The sequence below is a fragment of the Carica papaya genome, chromosome 5, assembly GCF_054855325.1.
Source record: "Carica papaya isolate Zhongbai chromosome 5, ASM5485532v1, whole genome shotgun sequence".
NCBI lineage: Eukaryota > Viridiplantae > Streptophyta > Magnoliopsida > Brassicales > Caricaceae > Carica > Carica papaya.
In genome coordinates this window covers 22,619,119-22,639,313 of record NC_142313.1, presented here as the reverse complement: position 1 = coordinate 22,639,313, position 20,195 = coordinate 22,619,119, and the positions used below count along the sequence as shown (strand labels likewise).

The 20,195-nt window shown below is 33.1% G+C and overlaps 1 long non-coding RNA gene across 1 annotated transcript; it reads left to right on the top strand.

Moving 5' to 3' along the window:
• The first annotated feature begins 2,618 nt into the window (after positions 1-2,618).
• On the top strand, positions 2,619-9,690 carry LOC110818651 (uncharacterized). The gene is made up of 2 exons (XR_002540504.2): positions 2,619-3,226; positions 3,667-9,690. It is a non-coding gene; the product is annotated as an uncharacterized LOC110818651 (long non-coding RNA).
• The last annotated feature ends 10,505 nt before the right edge of the window (positions 9,691-20,195 follow it).

The window sequence follows — 20,195 nt, the reverse complement described above, 5'->3', positions numbered from 1 at the left end:
ATATTCTAAAGATGTATGGTCAGTATCTTTTCTGATTTTGTGGAGTGCATAATAGAAGTTTTCATGGATGATTTCACATTTTATGGTAACTCCTTTGATGAATGTCTCACCAACCTCACAAAAGCACTGAAATGATGCCTTGAGTCTAACATTGTCTTAAACTATGAAAAATGTCATTTCATGGTTGATCAATGATTGATCTTGGGACAAGTGGTGTCCTTAAAAGGAATAGAGGTAGATAAGTCAAAGGTTGATCTGATTAAATCCCTACCTTACCCCACGAGTGTGCGAAAAGTGAGCTTTTTCCTTGGACATATGGGGTTCTTGAAGTGGTTTATAAAGGACTTCTCAAAGATTACCCAACCTCTATGCTAGCTGTTGCAAAAAAAAAATGGCATTCAAATTTGATGCATCTTACAAGGAAGCATTTGATATACTCAAAGAGAAGTTGGTGTTAGTACCTATCATGCAGCCACCGAACCAGGAACTGCCATTTGAGATCATGTGTAACGCTAGCAACCAAGCCGTGGGTGCAGCCCTTGGGCAAAAGATAGGCTGGGACCTGCATGTGATCTATTATGCCTCAAGGACCCTCGACAGTGTTCAGGTCAATTATCCAATTATCAAAAATGAGTTGTTGACTGTCGTGTTTGCCTTGGAAAAATTATGTTCTTACTTGTTGGGTACTAAGGTTATATTGTTCTCGGACCATGCAGCATTAGAGTACTTACTTAAAAAGAAAGAGGCACAACCGAGGTTGATGGATACTCATGTTATAGGAGTTTGATCTAGAAATACGAGATAAAAAAGGTATGAAAAATCTAGTTGTTGATGACCTTAGTTGCTTCCCACTGAGTGAGGAGCCTTTATTGTTAAAGGATGAATTCGTTGATAACAATTTTTCTCAATTCGACAATTAAAACCATAGTACACTGATATTGTCAATTATTTAATCACTAATGCACTACCAAGTGAGTTATTTAGAGAAAAGATGGATATGATCAAGAAAGAAGCTATACGTTATGTGTGGAATGATCCTTATTTATGGAAATACTGTACAGACCATATCATTCATCATTGTGTCCTTGAAGTGGAAGTCCCCTCAATTATGAACTTATGTCACTCTCATGCCTGCAGAGGACATTTCGGGGCTAAACGGACAGCTCGTAAAGTGTTGGAATGTGGCTTGTTTTGGCCTTCCCTATTTCATGGCGCATACATCTATTGTAAAACATGCGAAAACTGCCAAAGGACAAGCCACTTAAGTCGTAAAGACCAAATGTCACTGACACAGATCCTAGTTTGTGAGATCTTCCACGTATGGGGCATAGATTTCATGGGGTTGTTCTCATCCTCTTTCAGCAACTCCTACATTCTACTTGTAGTTGAATACGTCTTTAAATGGGTAGAGCCCAAGGCTACAAGAACTGACGATGCTAAAGTTGCTGTAAGTTTTATCAAAAATCATATCTTCGTTAGGTTCAAAATACCTTGAGCAATGATAAGTGATCAAGGGACACACTTTTGTAATCAAATGTTTGAAGCTCTCTTCAAGAAATATCATATCACCCTCAGTATCTCCACTGCATACCACCCTAGACCAATGGGCAAGCGGAAGTTTCTAACAAGGAAGTCAAGTTGATCCTAGAAAAGACGGTCAATCCTAACAAAAAGGATTGGAGCTTGCGACTAGATGATACTTTATGGGCTTATAAGACAGCTTTCAAAGCTCTAATCAGGATGTCATCGTACCGTTTAGTCTTTGGCAAGACTTGTAATCTCTTTGTTGAGTAAAAACATAGAGTCTGTTGGGCGATTAAAAGCTACAACATGAAGTTAGAAGAAGCTGGAGAGCTTAGGAAGTTATAGCTGCAAGAGCTCAAAGAAATTAGAAATGATGCTTATGAAAACTCAAGAATTCATAAAGAAAAGATGAAGGCTTTTCATGACCAAATAATCTTTAGAAAAAAATTCTCAATAGGGTAGAAAGTCTTGCTTTACAGCTCTCGTATTAAGCTATTTCCGGGGCAGTTACGTTCAAGGTGATTAGGCTTGTTCATTATTACCAAAACATTCCCTCATGGTGCAGATAAGATCAAAAGCCTGGCCACGCACAAAATCTTCAAAGTAAATGGGCATCGGTTGAAGCTCTTCTATGAAGGGTTCTCTGTGCAACAGGTTGAAGAACTCACCCTAAACATTCCTAAAGAAAGTGTATAACAGAAACATGTAGTTTTATAACTTCCTAAGATGCTTAATAGGAGGCAACCCATTTAGTTTTTATTCTTTTTATTGAGAATTTTATTTATTTTAGTTGTTAGTAGTTTTGTTCTAATTATTCTAACTGAAATTTGTTACCCATCACTTGCAGATCACCAATAGAGAGACCACGTATAGACCCACTGAGTTTTCAAACTAAAGTGATTGCCTAAGATTTACATCGACCACTCTAGCCTTTCCCAAGGGTCATGCCAACTACTAACATTTTTCCCAAGGCTTATGTCATAACGATATCAGGAGTTTAATTTGGAGTACTCGCATAAGTCTTGCCTATGGTTTATGCTAGAGCTATATCTTGGGTTTGATTTTGGATGTTCACATAAAACTTGCCCAAAGTTTATACCAAGACCATATAATTCCAAAAAAAAAAAAGTCTTAGAACTTCTGCCTAAGCTTAGCCCAAGACTTACGCTAAGGTTATCTGGCACCTATTTCAGTTTAACCTCAACTCCTTGCCTTAACTTTTAACTTCCAAACACCAAGCCAAAATGAGAAAGAAGGAATCTGTAAAGAGACACGGCCGATTTAAAAACAAATGATAAACCGCTGATGAGACAAAGACGCAGACACGACTACCTCCAGCGACACCCGAACCCCAAGTTCCACAAGAGGAACAAGCTCTACCCGACGGTGCGAGCAGCTCCAGATGCCAATCAACAACACCGTAGCCCTGTATTCGACGTTCCTGACTCTCCAACTAGGGAGCAAAGCACACAAAACCTTGAAATGAGTTGTGACAGCAAACAACCAGGTACACACCAACCTACGGTCGAAGAGCCTGCTAGCAAAGATGCCAAAGCCAAGCGAGCTCGAAAGAGAACATGGGTCAGAAGGGGGAAGCATGTCCTCTCACTGGCTGAATCCGGGTTGCGCGGCCACCTCACTTTCTAAGACGCTTCGGAGAAGGAATGGTATGTGGAAGTCTGTAAACTCCCCATCGTAAGAGGTAAGTCTGCCCATCACCCTACTCTCGAAACCCAAAAAATTAGACATGGGTACTTATGCTGATTCGTAACATTGGCTGGGAAGCCTACTTCGAGGTTGACGTACGCGTATATGTAGAACTAATTAGGGATTTTTACATGACCTTCAAGTTTCAGAAATCAGTTGATTCCACCCTTCGTACACCTAATCTAGTTTCTTTCCATTTGTTGGGCAAACACTTTAACTATTCCATAGTTGAGTTCAATACTGCAATGGGTTTTTCTGTATTCGATCGTGAAAATCCCTACTGTGATTTTTGCGATGACTTTGATTTTGCCACCGAGTATGCCCAATTTTGCAATAATCCACTGGACTCATTTGACCCTAATAAATCTAAGGACCTATATTTGCACGACCCATGCATGAAATACATTTATAACTTCGTAGCTTACTTTTTTTCAGGTCAAAAAGATGCACCCAGTATCCTCTCCAAAACCGAGCTATACTTCCTATAGTGCATGCTTAACAAGAAAAGAGTCAACCTCGATTTTTGGTTCACATGCTAGTTTTCCAATGTTATTTCCTTTAAACGGCCACTAATCCTAGGATCAATCATTCCCCGAATTGCCCTCTCTTTCAGTAACTTTGATATGGAGGAGATTGACTTGCACATAGCTTGCCCTTAAACTGCCTTGGATTTTGGGCTCCTTGGATGACATGAGACTGCTACATCTTAAGGATGACATCTAATTCTTTGCCTCGCCTGGCCCACTTGTGCCCAGAAACATGTGAGTGTACAATAAAAAGAAAAAGCAAACAGAGCCTGATGCCCCAGAATTTACTGCCACAACACCTTCTGCCACCAAACCTGCATTAGCGGACATCCACCAGCTCCTACAAAGAGTATTGTTGCATGTTCAAAAGATAGATGGATGCCTGTTTCACCTCAAGAATTTGGCCCACCAACTTTCGGGAAGGGTTGAGGAGCTAGTCTATTCAATAGCCCAAACGATGAAGGACGCCCCTTGCCCCAGAACCAGATGATGCTTCCAGTGTGCCCTGTCTCCGAGTTACCACACAAGGGGAGTTAATCTATCCCTTCATTTTTCTTTTACCACTCGTTTTCTTTGCATCGCATTGAAGACAATGTGTAGTTTAAGTGTGGGAGAGGGATATACTGCATTTTTAGTTCCATTTTGATATTCGGCTACATTATCTTTGTTGCATTCAAACCTTTCTCACGACACCCACTGATGCACACTTTAGCCTTGCCCAAGGCACACCACTAAAAACAGTTTTTCAATAGTTTTTCACCCCATCCTTTTCACTACTGTCTTAGTTATTCCTAAAATAACTCAACTGTGATACTTAAAGAATTGAATTGCATTCACAATAATCTTCTAGGACTTTTAACTTGTTGCATTCATACATTATCTTTGATTATGTGTCTTGATATGCCTTTTTTAGGAATTGCCTCTAATTGATTTTTTTTCTTACTCTTAATTGAATGTTGATACTTAAGAAAACTCTATTACAACCTGTCTTGATTTGTATGCGTAATAATCTTAAGGTTCATGACTAAAAGATTCAAAAAAAGGGGGGGAGAGCACAAATAATAATCTAGTCCTTTAGTCAATTAATTATGAATAGTGCTAGTAGCCACTTGAACTTGTGACCAACTGAGAAACTGAGTACATTCATCACAAATGTTTGTTCTCGTATCAAAAGGTTAATGACATTTCAAGCACACAATAAAAGTTCTCGATTAATTGCAATTAAATTTTCTATTCTACCATGAACCAATTGCATGAAATACTTATATTTGAACTAGTATAGTGTGAATGTTATACTAGATGTTGATTGTTCTTCTCAAGAAAAAATAAATGTGTTCAAAAACTTACAAAACATTTCCATTTTATGCTCGGGTACTATCTAGAGTTATTTAGTGGTGTGATTCTATGAAATGCAAGTTTAGAAATTACTAGTTGATGACTGTATTTATAATTTAAGGATTGAGATATAACATACGAGTTGAGGGAATAGCTAGGGACAATTGGCTTGAGGGTGAAAGGTTAAGAACTATTGAATGGTATTGTGGGGTACTTGAGGGCAAGCACAAGATAAGTGTGGGGAAGTTTGATAGTACGTATAAAAACATTTTTATCATTTATTTTGAATACATGATTGAGCTATTTATTACCTAATTAGGTGATTTTATTTGTTTTGATGAGGGATAAAAGTCAAATTCAGGAAAGCAGCGTAGTAGAAATAGATTTGCATAGAAATAGTCATCAACCTAGTATAAGCCTCAGGCAATGCTTAAGCCCTAACATGAACAGCAGATGTTAGTTTGAGAACAATCAAGCCTCGGGCAAGGCTTGCACTCTTGTGTTAGTAAAAAGCACCAGTTCACACGCAGATAACCTTATGGCAAAGCTAACACCCTAGCAGCAGTAATAAATATCAGATCATGCACAAACAAGCCTCGGGCAAGATTTAGACCCTGCAGTAGTAGTAGATACTGATATCCCAGACACTTTAAAATTTAAAAAGATCATGTTTTTATCTGGAAGCAAAAAACCTAATCAAGCAAAAGACGACTTTGAAAAGCAGAAAGAAAGCCGAAATCATCATGAAAAATCCAGTCTCCACAAGAGGAAACCATGATGCTCTCGGTCTTTAAATAGGAAGAAAAAGAGAAAAAAGAGGAGCTACCAAGAAGAACAACAGACTTTGGTTTTTCGAATTATTTTTTCTATCTATAATCACTGAAACAATTTTTTCAATTAGAAATTTAGTTGAAGTTCTAGTTTTGAATTGTGAGATCTAAATAATTTTTTGTTCTTATTTAAACTTTAGTATTTATATATCTTTTTGCACATATTATTATTATTATTTGTTGATCGTTTGATAGGGCCCATTGAACGTGCAGCATAGTAGCATACTGCCATTCAAAATCCTAAATCTGTAATTGTTTAGGTTGTCTTGATGATTAGTGGTGAATTAGTTTCCTATGTAATATAGTTTGAATGAATCATGCGGTTGAATTCATTAATTAGAATCATGTCTTTCTAACTTTTAATGTTGTTAGTAAATTAAACTTTATGTGCGTTTTTAGGGTTGTTTATTTAAAAAGATTAACTAACGAGTCTCTTGATTAGTGTAGAATTAAGAAAATATTAATTGTTATGAGCGTATCCGACAACTAGAACTGGTTTATTGAAGTTTGATGAAAACAATTAGTGCATCAATGATCAATCCTACAACTAGAATCAAAACTACTTCTTTAACTAGAATCCACTCATAGTTGTTTGTTACTTCAATCACTTGTTGATAACATTTTCTATTTTTTGTTTTAAGTTTATTTGATTTATTTTAATTCTTTGTATTGTCTTGGAACAAAAACCCTAGCTTTGTTTTTATCATTGGTCATAAAAGAAAAGTGGTTCTCAATTTCCTGAGGATTCGACCTTATTCGCGATTAATACAAAATTTGAATTGTTGTCAGAATATGATATTATTTTTGGTGGATTTGATACCCATCAAAAGAAAAACCAAGCAAAAGAGAAGGAAATAAAGAAGAAAGCTATGGCCAAAGGAGGCCACACCCGATGGGCTTAGATAGTAACTAAGAACATCCCTGGATTCTACAAAAATTTTAAGAAGAAAAACTTACGAATTAAGTTGGGACTCTGCTAGAATTAAAGTTTCATATTATCTTTAAAAAAAATGATTAAAATTAATGGGAGACTTTGCTTGATTGAAAAGTGAAAATGAAGTGTTCTTAAGGGGAGACTCAACCCGAAGAAACAGAGAATTTCAGAGATTATATAAAGGGGGACTCTACCTAAACCGACATTTGAGTTAAAAAGACACAAGGAAAGGTTTGATTAGGATCTTAGGTACATGGATATTCTGACATTCGTGGCATGTGTATTTTTGAAGTATTTTAAGTATTTTTTGTATAGTTAATTGTGAAAGTGTTCTTACATGCTTTTGTATTAATGATGTGTTCATTTAATTTGATATGAGTATTATATGTTTATTTGTTTCAAACATAAGTGTTATATGATTTAGAAAAGTGTTTTCGATATGTGTGCATCAATGATTGAGGAGGCGAGTAATTATGTTCCACCTCTGTCATGCTAGGCCTCAGTGTGAGCTGAATGCCCTATCATCCCATGTTTGGGGGGCGGGGGTACTAGTCTTACAGTGTGCCCACACCTGTCGTTCTGTGTTCAGGGGTGTTGGAAAGTGATAAGTGCCACACATGTTGTTCAATGTTCTTGTATGTTGGGAAGTGATAAGTGAGTCCACATATGTCATTTTATGTTTGGGGGTGTTGAGAAGTGATAAGTGCCCATACATATCATTCCACATTCAAGTGTGTTAGGAAGTGATAAGTGAGCCCCACCTGTCGTTCTGTGTTCGAGAGTGTTAGAAAGTGATAAACTAATGTGATATTGGATGAGAATAACTCCTATGACAAATGGAAAAGTCACTTAAGAGGCTATTTCTGTAATCCTAGCAGTTGCAGATATGCAGCGATAAGAGGCCGTAAGCTCTCACTAAGTAATATGCCTCAAGAGCACACTAAGAAGTTTCCACGAATGGAGATTGACGGTGAAGAATCTCACCAAGTCCACACAACAAAAGGAAGTAACTTCGGGTATGCTTTGTTTCCTAAAATGAATAATACTAAACAGGAAAGTCGACACACCCCTCAATACATTTCTAAATGGGCATAATATCAAGAGAAGCCCAACATAATGCGAGAATGTGGACTTGAGGACCAAATAGAGCCTATAGGCTTGAGAACTCGCTTGGAGGGAGATGGCCAAACATTGGTCTAAATCTAAAAAAAACCATGGGCTTGCGGCTATAAACATGCACGACCCATATAAGCCACACCAAATGAGGGTGGGCCGGGCCACTCCATGCTCTTGGGCAGTTTCGGCAATCATACAAGAAAGGTCGTCTGTGAATAGTAAGTCTTTAGCACACGCAGGAACACAACGTGTATGGGAGAGCTAGAACGTAGGTGCGGATGCTGTCGCACGCCCACTTATGCGAACTGGGCAACTCGCATGCATGGGAGACACACATAGAAACCACACACAGGAGAAGCACACGCACTAGGTTGTGTGTATTGAACACCACACACGTAAGTAACATGTATGCTAGATTCCAGCCCGTGTGGGTGAGGCATACGGGTGAGGAAGTGTAACCTGTGAGGACTATTCTCCTTTTTGCCTATTTTTCACATGTTTTTTACGCTGATTTTTCCAAAGAAGACTCTTTTGTAAATTGAAGTCTACATGAAGAATTAAAACACATAAAAATTATGGTAAAAGGGAGAGGAATTTCTATTTAATATTTTATTTATTTTTAATTATTATTTTAATGTTAGATTTTATCCTTAAGAATATTTTAATATTATTTTGGGTTTAGAATTTAGATAAGTCTAAATGGTGGATATAATGCAAGTGATTGTAATTAATTAGAACTACTTCAGTGGAAGCCTATATAAAGGTTTCACCTTAAGTTGTAATTCACATAGTTCAATTGAGTGATAAATAAAATTTTGGCTTTTGTTACTAAATTAGCTTTTGTTAATTTTTGAGCATTCTCCAAGGAAAGTTGATTCAACCATCTTGTTGAGTCAAGAAATCTTGAATCGACTTATCGAGTAAGTCATTACGTCTTTTCAATTCTTTTTTTATTTTCCAAGTACCTTGATAGCATTCACTTTATTGGGTGTGATTCAAGTAGGAAAGGTTTAATTTAGGTAACTGAGTTTCTGCATGTTACGTATAGTGAGTTCATGATCAAGGTGTTTTGATCCTAAAGCTTTCCACGTCATAAGTTTCCACACATTGTTTCGTGTTCAAGTGTGTTGGGAAGTGGTAAGTGAGCCCACATATATCGTTTTGTGTTTAGAGTGTTGGGAAGTGATAAGTGCCCATACATGTCGTTATGTGTTTAGGTGTATTGGGAAAACAATAAATGTGTGTCTACATTTATCATTCTGTATTTGAGTATATTGGAGAAGTGATACGCACATATTAATGATGTGGTTTCGATTCACCCTCATGGATAATGATGTGGCCCATTGTAAAATGCAGAGCTATGATTCTGATTTTATATATGTGATTTCCAAAAATGTATAAGATATATGTTTTGATGTGTAAAAAAGTTATATATTGCATATATTAATTGTGTGCATGTCATGATATTTGCTTACTGAGATAATATATTTCATTCCCCCATCATTTTTCAGATAATGAAGATTCTATTGCAGGATAGTAAGTGATATAGAAGAGGAATTGTGAAGTTAATCTCAAGAATCAAGATTACCATACTATTGTATTTTATGATATAAGAAAAAAAAATTCAAAGCCTCGTTTTGTATGTATTTGATGTACATATCAAGGAATATATTACTTATGCGCTTTTATATTAATGAAAGTTAAGTATTTTATCTAATTAAGTGTAAGTGTAAGTGTCAGTGTGATCCGGACAAGCTTTATAAGAGAGGGGTGGCTTTGACAATAATATTATTTCAAGAACATGTACCTCTAATAATTATAAGATGCTGACTGAACCCAAATCAAATTAATATAACTTAATAAAAAATTATTTCATAAGAAGAATGCAGGGTTTCAAAGAATTGCACAAGTTACTTAAGGACAATAATTAAAAATAGTAATTATAAATTTTCAAAGGTCAACTAAAATCAATGTAACTCAATTTATAATGAATTCTTTAAAAGAAAGAGTAAAGGGAAAGAGAGAACATCCACAATTTATAGAGATTCAACCAATGTACCCATGTTCTCTTCTCAAGTCACCACTTGAGTATTTCACTATTAATTTTTGTTTATCAAGGTGCATAGCTTCACCTCTTATAACGTTTGTTATTCTTGGTGTAAATTTCACCCTTTACATGTATTTCCCTTAATAGCCAACACTTAAGGAGCATGTACACCTCTTTTTTACAATATATTCAAGCATGATACAGGATGATATTTTAAATATTTCCCTCAATGAATGATTACAACAATGAACCATGATTATTTTTCTTAAGGAACAAATTATAAGACGAAGCACAAAGGAGATTTTGAAAATTGGCTTAAGAAGATGAGTATAAATTTAACTTTTTAATTAATCTTTCTCGAAATCAAGTGACTAATTGATATTTAAGATTATAAAAAAAAAAAATTCAAAGTATGATCTAAAATTTTTCTCTAAAAGAATATATTCAAGAGCAAACATTTTATCAGAATATCAAATTTTTCTCAAAGAAAGATGAAATCTTAGCTTTGATCTCTTTCTCAAATCTCTTTGAAAATAAATTGCTAAACAATGTTAAATAACCCAAAGAATATTAGGAGATTACCTCAATGAATTTTTTTCTGAAAATAGATGCTCAAAATGAATCTCAAATAAAGAAAGAAGATTTTTCAAATGAATTTCCCAAGTTAATGGCTCTTTAAATCTTCAAAAAAATTTATGATGAATGTTATTATCAAAGATATTTATAGATCAAAAACATAATATGTCAATTACTCATATCTATGAGGCAGGTGGGAGCATTTAATGCACATTTACTAATTGTTTCTCATGAGTTTGAAAAACTCATTATACATTCAATGGAACTAGAATATAATTCAATTTGATTCAAATATGTCATAACACTTTATTTAGTGATCATTTCCTATGAGTTTGGGAAATCTAATTTGTATTGAATGTAGGTCAAGTGTAGTTCAAATGTGTCCATACAATTTTTCTTTCAACGTGTTTTTGAGATTTTCTTTTAAATAAAATATTTCCAACTATCATTTTGAAAATTTAGACTGATTCAATCATGCTTATTGAATCATAATATGAAATCAATTAATTGTATTGAAGGAGATGATATCTAGATAATCATATATTTTATTTTCTTCTCTTTTAATTGCGGATGTGTAATCTCCAATTATATATTTTATTTTATTCAATCTTGCATATATTTAAGAGGTCTTTAAGCTCTATTTCATAGCTTTAACTTTACAGTAATTATGCTTTTAGACACTACCTTAAAGTAACATTATTATAAATTAAGATTTCTTATTTCATCAAAACTAATACATATATTTCAACACATACATCAACGAACTTTATATTTGTGAATCATACAACTCTTATAGTTATTATGAATTAATAGTTGAAAATGTTGCCATGATATGCAAAACCATAAAAAATCATGCACCTTTGTGGTTATCTAGTTGCTTCTTTTTTGTTGATGTTTATTATGTCAAGAGTAGGTTGGTGTGAGGTTTGTCATACAAAAACATGAACTCTCTAGTATTAAGGAAAACATGAGAATGTTTTGTCCTAGTATGATCATAAGATAAACTTATTTGTATTGTATTGTCCTAAAGTAGCAACATATATTTTGAAGGTGTTGATTAAATTTTGGATGAGAATGTTTATCCCAAATAATCCTTTATACTCCAAAAGAGTAGCTCAAGTTGTCCTAAAGTTAACTCTTATCTTAAATGATAGTAATTTTTTAGTGATTACTAAGTAATTTCTCAATAAACTACTAAATATTCCAAGAAAAATAAGCTATTAAAATGTTAAAGTTTGTAAACAAACTAACTAAAGCTCGTAAACGTAATACACCACTAAAAAATTAAAAATCTTAAGCAAACTTTTAGCTCAATAACTACCATCTAACTTAAAGAGTATGATTGCCTATGAAATTTGTAACTTAAAAAGTTAATTCCTAGATACCATATACTAATATAATGCAATTCTCAATTTACATAGTATGACAAATATAATGATTAATGGAAGATTTCATCATAATCAAAAGTTTAGCATGATGGGGAGTAAAACATGTCAATACGAAGACGAAAGTCTGAAAGTTGATATTGATTTTTTTCATTTAGTTTGAAATGATAGCAACATTGATTATGAAAAAATAAGTAGGGTTTGATGGTTACTATCAATGATGATCATAAGGGTAATATTACTCAACAATGACCAAGATGATTATAAAGGTAATATAATGATGATTATATGATAAGTAACATTGCAAACATTAACCTAAAAGGTTGTCTTCTATTTGGATTTGATCTATTTAGATTACGTGTAATTCTTTCTCTCGAGAATTGGTTCTTGATATAAGTATTTAAAGGGAGTCTCTGCAATGATAATTTATAGTGAAGAGATTGATTTCTTAATTTAGGAGATGAAGATGCTAATATTGAATACATGAACTCTTTTGATGATGATCCATAAATATTAGAGGTTAATGATAAAAATTGGTATGTTAGGGGAATAGTTATAGATAATAATAATTGTGTTGTTGAGGTATCAATTAAGGTATGACATGTTAACATAATTGACTCTCCCAGTGATGATGTACACTCTGAAACAAAATGTTGATGGTTATGAGGGTCAATATATTGACTCCTCTAGTTTTAAGAGTAATTCAGGCACTAATAAGTATTCACTAGATGAATATGCAAATGTTGTACCTGGGAGGAATAACTCATTATGTAGATATGATCCTAAATAGTGATTATTCTTACTAATTACTAGGGATGACATTTATTGATAGGAAGATTTTTAATGATATGGTGATGAAGTATGTAGCAGCTTGAGTTCATTTTTTTTTCATTATAAAAGGATAACCATATAGAATAAGGGTAGTGTGTAGAATAATTGCTTGTGGTTATTGTAGGGCAATAGTACTCCTACAGGCAAGTAATTTAGAATCAAGACATTCATACACAGACATAGGTGCTACAAAGAGAACAAAGCAAAATTATCTTCACTTCACACATAACAAGAACTATAAGAATTACTTTCTAGGTCAACTAAACATAAGTTGCAGGCTTTGAGGGATTTATACAAAGAGGACATGAAGGTTAATGTTATACTTCGCAAATGTAAAAGAACAAAAATGATTGTGTTGGAAAAGTTAGAAGGTTATAAATCTTAATATGTTATATTATATGATTATATAAAAAAGCTAAAAGTGAGTAATTTGAGTTTTGCAATTGTAGTTGGGATCCATAGGGAGGATGTCGATGGGGAGGAAAATATGTTTTCAAGAACTTTTGCATATGCTTAAGAATTAGGAGAAAGTAAGAAGGCTATATGTCAATCTATGACAAGAATTGATGTGTGATTTATAAATAAAGTGAAATATTATCAACTTTTTTTCTGTAATGTGAAAGAGATGACAATAATAAGATGTTTCTATGTCTTAGGTAATTGCACTTACCAAATGTAAAGAGACATAAAGATGATTCTTGAGGATATTGATGGCAGACATTTATTTGCAATGAAAAAGGATTGGAATTAATCTTGGACATGTGAAAGTTTTGTATTTCCATATTTACTTTCATCATTATAATTATATCTTTGTATATTACTTTTATATGTTTATTGCTAGTGACTTCTAGTAGAAGTCAAGAAGTTGTTGCCACTAGCAAAGCATAAACATTCCACAAGACATATGTATTTAAATTGGCAAAGAAATAAAGGATAGATTTCATTTATTATTAATATCTTTTTAAGTTAATCTAGTTGTATTAATTTTCAAACATACCCTACTAGTAGAAATTCTCATGAAAATTAATACAACTAGACTAACTTAAAAAGATATCAATAATAAATGTCATTCAAATTAGAGTATGTTTGAATGATTTTCATGATGGTTCATTAATATATGGTATTGTATGCTAATATCAGAATATGGTAATGGCGAAATTATACCATATTTGGGAAGATTATATATTAATATATGGTAATATTAGCTGTTTTTATTTGAATGGATAGAATAGTACGGTTATATATTCATTCAAATTAATTATTTTGTTCATACTATATTTTATGTAATAATAAATGAAAAAAAATAAGAGAAAAAACAAAAAATTGAGATATTGCAAAAATTGTGTCTATATTTATATAATTAAATAAATAAATGAAATAAAAAAAGATCAAATGGCAATATTACATATATATATATATGTATGTATTATATATAATTAAATAAAAGAAATAAGAAATTAAAGAAAAAAAGAAGATTAAATAAAAGAAATTGAAGGAAAAAAGAAGAGAAAAGCAAAAAAATGGGATACTCCAAAAAATAAATGAAATAAAAAGAAGATCAAGTGGTAATATTGCATATATATATATATATGTAATTAAGTAAACAAAATAAGAACTTAAAGAAAAAAAAGAAGATTAAAGAAAAGAAATTAAATAAAAGAAATTAAAGAAAAAAATAAAGATACATATATATCTAAGTAAATAAAAGAAATTGAAGAAAAAAGAAGAAGAGAAAAGACAAAAAAATGGGATACTGCAAAAAATGTGTGTATATATTTAATTAAATAAATATGTGAAATAAAAAGGAAGATGAAGTGGCAATATTGCATATATATACGTATGTATATATATAATTAAATAAAATAAATAAGAAATTAAAAAAAAGAAGATTTAAGAAAAGAAATTAAATAAAAGAAATTAAAGAAAAAAAGAAGAGAAAAGCCAAAAAGAATGGGATATTGCAAAATAATTACCTGAAGAGTCGGAAACGTCCGAGCGGAACAGATGAGCCGAACTGAGAAACAGAGGAAACAGAGCTGATTCTGTTTTCTTCCTTGCACGATTGTGAGGCGCGGCCAAAGATTACAGAAGGCGATTGGGGATTGGGGCTTGTTTCTTCAAACAGAGACTGTAGAAGACGATGTGTAGGATCGGCCAAAGATTGCAGAAGGGCAATTTTAGGGCGTCTTTCTTCGGTGCCTGCAGAAGTATAAAAGGAATTTAAATGGAATTAAAAAAAATATTGTGAAGGTATAAAAAGAATTAACAAAATATGATGAGGGTATAAATGGAAGCAACATTGTTTGCCACTGAGCACCAATTCGGTGGTTTGCAAAAGTAAGAAAAATGATAGTTTGAGAAACCATGCAAGAATAATAAAAAAAAACTATTTCATGTATTTGGTGTCAAAGAATGAAGATGATGTACATGGTCAACGATCCACATCAGCAGAATGCACACATGGTGGATACTTAAATAGGAAAGGAAAGGCAAAGGTGGCAGAGTTGCCACGTCAGGAGATTGAAGGTCGTCTCCCTCCACCTCAGCAGCAACAGTACAGAAACCGTTGAGCCTCTATCACCGTGTCTCGTAATCATTGGTTACCTACAGATCTGTTAATGATTTCATACATATTCTTTGTAATCGATTGTGTATTGGGTGATATACTCATCACATGATTGCTTCTGTTTATTCCATTTTTTTGAATATATAGTTTTTACTTTATGTAAAAAGGGATGTAAGAAGCTCCCTTGAAAAACACTGTAACTTCTTCTTCAATATATAAAAACACAAGAAAAGCAAGGTAGATATATATACTCTATTTTCACCAAAATTACAAATTTCATTTCTCTCAAAACTCATTCAAATCTTTTCATTTGGAAGTGGATTCAAACACATTAAAATCATCAAAAAAAATTATATCATATATTAATGAATCATAATCCAAACAAATCTTAAAGGTTTAATAAAGGCTTTCAATGAGCGGATAATAGAGTGTGATGCAAGCCCATCATAGACATGATGGATGACATATGGGAGGTGGTGATGAATTGTCTGCATTTGAAGAAGTGTGTTAACAAATGAATGAATTATAATAGTGAAATAGACATTGATTTTGATGACAATAGAACTTAATTTATGCAAATAAAATTTCTTATTAAGCTCTTGTAAATTAAGATATACAACAAAAATCAAGTAAAAGCTCATGGACTTGAAGAATTTCATGCAAAATGATTAACAAAGAGGTATCATGATTAGTAGATACTAGTTACCTAGTTGCTTGCTTATGAATTGCGAATTCAGTTCCATGAGTCAACAAGTATGGATTAATCATCTTAAAATTTTCATAAAAGTATTTTGGATATAGTTTTCAGGGCAAATTACTATATTAATCCATGATATTTTATATTTACTACAATTGATTTATAATGTTTTTTACATTATAATTTAATTTTTAATATTTTTATATATTTCAATCATTCAGTTTATTTTTATTTATCAACGAAAAAAGTTAAAATGATTAGACCATATTTAGACGCTCTAAAAAATAATCTAAAATAAGCAATTTGACTAATTAATTAAATTAATAAATTGATAATAATATTATTAAAAATGTCAATAATATTTTTTATTTTTTTAATTTATTAATTAAATTAATTAGTTACAATTATTTTTGAAGTATTGGGACATAATTTTAACAATTTTTGGTTTTTTTTAGAAAATTAAAGAAAAATAAGTATTTAAAATTAAAAAAAATATTACAAACTAAATTGTAACAAGTATCAAACTTTTCAAACTAATTTAATAGTTTGTCTTATTCTTAAAAAAGACTATAAAGTAACATTACAAGAGACTTTTTTATTTGAAAGATAGTGTTCTTAAGATTTTGAGTGCATATTTGAATCTCACTTAATCATTTTTGTATCATATATGATGCTAGTTGAGCTTTTCAAGTTCATAGGTGTTAGTTATAAAATAAAACATTGTGCAATCTTATTTGAAAGGCATTTTACTTATGTTTGTGTCACAATGAACACTAACTAAATTTTTTAGTCTTACCAGAAAAATAAAAAAAAAAATAAGATTTAAGGCTCTTACTTACTTTTAGACGTGAGTGATGGTTAATTTTTGAGTTGGTTACATAAATACCTTTTTCAAATGCCTTTATTACAACTTTTTGAGCACTTGAATTTTCTTTAATCTTTAAAAAAGAGTAAAAACTTGAAAATGTTCTTCTATATCTTCTTGAGCCTTACTGGTTTGTTCTTTTAAGTTTCGACTTCTAATATTTATTCTTTATGATAGATAAATGCACATGTTGTTTTTTTACTCGTTTTTATTGGGAAGATTTATAAGAAAGAAACATGCATTTCTTGGTTGTAAAGTATCTATAATAAAATTTGTAATAGTAATGTTAAACACTTTGATAAACAAGCATTGTGTTGGAAATTGATGAAGATAGTGAAATTTAGCTTGAGGAAAGGGTGTAAGTGCACATTGGATTGTCGAACCTCTATAAATTAGTTTCATGTTCTCTTCCTTTTCCTTTTACTTATTATTTACTTTTGTAATAAGTTGAAATTTGATCGAAAATTAAGATATAAATGCACATTTATTGGGCCTTGAAATTAGATTGAAAATTCTTAAAATTCACCCCCCCCCCCACCCCCTTTCCAGTTGACACTGTCATTTGGGACATCGATTGTATCAGATCTTTCCTTTAACTAACTAATTAACTATCTAGAGTAAAGATTTTTAAAGAGCAAATAGATATAATAAGAGTCAATCTACCAGTAGACCTTTTCTATTCATTGGAACAAATTATAGTTATTGAAAAAGATGAAAAAGATATTTTAAATAAACCATATGTGCCCTTTAAGAAGAAAGAAGACCAAATTATAGTAAAACAAAAAAGATGAATGAGATGAAAAGTGATTGCAGTTAATGAAACTTAATGCTAAGGCCACAAATATATTTTGTTTTGAATTAGATGTTAATGAGTTTTAAGTTATTTTAGACTAGATGTTAATGAGTTTAATAAAACCTCCACCTAATTTAGAATAAAATACAAATAACACATGGAAGAGCCAATCAAGTTAAGAAATTAAAGGTTAATTTTCTTGTGCAAAATTAGGAATTCTTTAAAATGAGTGAGCATAAATGCATGTCACTGTCTACAAGGTTTACTAATATTATTAATACATTAAAATCACTTAATAATATTTTTTATGGTGATAAACTTGCTAGAAAATTCTTAGATACTTGCCAAAATCATTAGATAAAAAAATGTTGATAACTCAAGAGTTAACAGACCTCATGATGTGAACATGGACACCCACGAGCAACATTTCCAGGATACCCGAAAGAAGCATGACTGCGAGCAAGACCAAGCCCACACCTGCGAGCGCACTTGTGAGCTCACCCACGAAGAACGCATAGGAAAGGATGTCTGCCTGCATGAGAACAACACGCACAACCACCCACTGCGCCGAGACAACACGCACACGCCCAACACGCGCATACACGAAGATAGGGCAAAGGAACTTTCCCGCACTTGCAGGAATTCCCAATCCTATGGGGATAAGGATTCCCTTTCCCCTTTGGAATGAGGTTTTGAGCCCAATTTTGTTTTACTAAATTGGTCGAAGTACAAAAACAAACCAAGATCAACAAAAAATATGGGCTTGGGGAATTATAGAAAATGATTCAAATTCCTTTAGGCCCAATCATAAGAAACCAAGCTGAAAAGATCCAACAAACTTTTAATTTTTTAGTCCAATATTGGGTGAGTTAAGAATTAAAGATAAAGGCCCAAGAATTGTCAAGAAACAACCCAATGGCCTATATTAATTCAATTAGAATTGATTTCTATATAAAGGCCACACCATTATGATGTAATTGAACTACTTTTTAAATTAATAAAATATTAATTTATTTACTTTTAGTTATTGCTAATTGTGAGTGAATGTTCAATCAAGTGAAGTTGCTTCAACCTTCTTGTTGAATAAAGAAATCAAATCGACTTATCAGGTAAATCGTAACATCTTTTATATTCTAATTTTATTCTCATTTACCTTGGTTTGAATTCACAGGTTGTGTAACGGCCCCGAAAATTCAAAAAGAAATACATATAATAATCTAAGTGCGGAAGCGAAATAAAAAATTAAGATTAACATCCCTTACACAATAACTTAAAAGTACTAAATAACATCACGGAATAAGTTCTCTAAAAGAAATACGAGAAATGAGAAAAATAAATGAAACTATAAAGCATCTACCATCTACTCGCAGCCTTCTTATGGATCGGACTCGAGAACCAGGTCCTCCTAATCTGAAATGGTTAAATAAGGAATGAACTACACTAGCCCAGTAAGGACATCACATTATATCACCGTCACATAAGTAAAAGTTGGTAGAAAATTAAAACAACAAATGGAGCAGTAGATTTAAACCAATACATTTATTTAAAATAAAACTATTTACCTTTTTTCTTACCGTCAGAGAATTGATAGAAACAAATTATAGAAGCAGTAATATCATATAGATCACAATTTCATGCATAATCAGTAATATAAAACATATTATAAATCTGTATTCATTAACAATAACTGATTATCACCGTTTCTCGTTTTCACCAGCCTACTAGTATCCATGGGGATCCGTAAGGGTATCCCCGCTACACGTGAACCACTTCCCTTAATAATCTTAATTCCAGGGCCGTCCCCATACCCCATCCGCTCGCGGTGGCGATCCGCCTCAGGTTGGATGTTTTCGGCCAAATTCAGCCAAATATGCATCGGTTCCTGTGAGAAAAGACACTTAGGGCCATCGGTGGGTCGAAAAAATGTAGAAAACCGAAACTCACTAGCGGTAGGGCTCTCCGATGCGGAGGCTCCTCCGGCTCACGTTGTGGTTGGGTGTTTTACTCCGGTCAACCTGTAAAAAAATCACATCAAACGGGAATCGGGAAGGACCTCATTGGAGGCAAAAATCAAAACACCCGCGGCGGCGCCGCTGAGCTTCAGTGACGTTTTTCGGCCAATTGGCTGGTTCTTTCACTCCGATTTGGCCATGAGTGGGTTTGAAATCAAATTATGAGCAAAGGGTAGAATTTTTTAATTTGTTTGGCAGTCGAAAATTACTCCGATGTGGCGGTCGGCTCCTTGGCGGCTGGGCTGTCTTCTCCAGCGAGGGGCTCTGGCGGCTAGGGTTAGGGTTTGGGTGCGGATTGGGTTATTTATACCCATCCGCTTTTAATCTGGGCTATCCATCGCTTTTAATCTGGACCGTCCGATCGCGATTAAATAGGGAGTGAATCTGGGCTGTCTGTGTGCAATGTAATCTGGGCCGTCCGTGCGTATTTTTGATCTGGGCCGTCTGTGC